At 50.4% G+C, this 1,562-nt stretch overlaps 1 long non-coding RNA gene across 1 annotated transcript in view; it reads right to left on the bottom strand.

The window, feature by feature from the left end:
* The window catches only part of LOC111726429, a 13,796-nt gene extending 13,501 nt beyond the window's left edge, over positions 1–295 (bottom strand). Inside the window, exon 1 of the long non-coding RNA XR_002774199.1 lies at positions 268–295. This is a non-coding gene — a long non-coding RNA (uncharacterized LOC111726429). The remainder of the gene's footprint in view (positions 1–267) is intronic.
* Between the last annotated feature and the right edge of the window lie 1,267 nt (positions 296–1,562).

Genomic DNA, 1,562 nt, shown 5'->3' with positions numbered 1-1,562 from the left:
GTATAAAAATGTATAGACATACATGTATTACAAAGTGCATACACACTCAGAGATACACAGCTATGCATAAAAGCTTATATACACACATATGCAGAATTATAAGGATGCCGGTATAATAGAAGGCTAAGTCTACACCCAGAAACCCACTGCTCCACACATGGAAATGACCACATGTTATACATGCAATCCCAACGTCGTGGCCCTCACCCTGTGACCTCAGGCCTCACTGCCCACCCTCTCTGGGCACATCCGGGGGTGCCTGCCTACCTGCAGGTGGCCTGGGCCGGGGCCTGGGTGGGTAGCGTCCACCATCATGGTCCACGTCGTTCAGGTATCCTGCAGGGAAGAGATACATCATCCCGCAGGGGTCCCTTCAAACCTCCATTCGTGTCTGGATACTCGCAAGTTTGTGGACAAGAGCACTCTGACCCCCACGGGCAGCAGAAGCAAATCACCAGTGCCCATGGGCAGCGTGTGCACAGCAGAGCCCAGACCCTCTGCCGAGGGGCCCCAGACATTTGCAGCTGTCCCGGCATTTCCTCCTGCTCAGAGGGAGGGCTGACCCTGAGCTGGGATGATGCTTGTGACCCAGTGTGGTTGTATATATAAAACCTTTACATGTTTATATAATGTGGGGGTGAGGCGCCCATATAGCTCTCCATGAAGTGCCAATGCCCCCACCCTTTACTGGGTGCCTCCTGCCCCAGGGCCTTTGCACACACCGTCCTTGACAGAGTTTGCCCATCCCTTTGTCTCTGCTCAGGGCTCCCTGACCCGTGAGTCCCAGCTGCTTCTTTCCCGGGCACCAAAGATGCCTTTGCCAAAACAGGTGGTCCTGACATCCTCAGAATTGAAGGTGCCAGAGCTTCCCTAACAACCCACCAGTACCACTCCAAAGCCCCGTTTCCTAAAGTTCTTTTTACTTTCCTGACAAAGTTCTGACAGCTGAGTTCATGCACTCCCCTGCTCTTCCGAGGGTATGCGTCCTCCACCAAGCAACTTGGAACCAGACCGAGATCTATATCTAAACAGATATGTTTCTTGTGGTTCCCGCCACACATAATTAAGTCTTGGACTCTTGTATTTGCGCTCTGAGGAAATTGGTCCACATACAAATCATCCCATCTGTGCATGTCTCTAAGAAATCACGGGAGTGAGTATCACTGTCACTCTGGGGGCAAGACACACACTGTGGGTTTTATTAAATGTATATCATGCGTCCTTGCTTTGGAAGTGTTTTGAGGACTTGGATAACCAAGTTTCCCTCAACCTAGTCCTGCCTTCAAATAAATCTCTGAAGCTGGAGACACATTGGAATTCCCAAGATTAAACCAAAGGCTTAAGTGGGGAATAAGAGAGGGTCCATTTATTAGGTGGAAAGGGGCTATTTCTTAACCCAGCTTTACGATCAGGGGCACCCTAGATAAAAACGTCTTATTAATGTCTTGCTGATGATGCCGTGAATCCCAAGTCCTGAGCCTTTTGGGGATGGAGGCCCATTTCCAGAGCTTTCCAACAAATCTCCCCCTCCCCTCCGATGCCCCTCCTCTTCCCTCCATCTT

This window comes from Otolemur garnettii, unplaced genomic scaffold (assembly GCF_000181295.1).
Source record: "Otolemur garnettii isolate 467f Iridium unplaced genomic scaffold, OtoGar3 scaffold00065, whole genome shotgun sequence".
Classification (NCBI taxonomy): Eukaryota; Metazoa; Chordata; class Mammalia; order Primates; family Galagidae; genus Otolemur; species Otolemur garnettii.
Note: the sequence above shows the minus strand (reverse complement) of the source record. Positions and strands in the feature narration are given on the sequence as shown.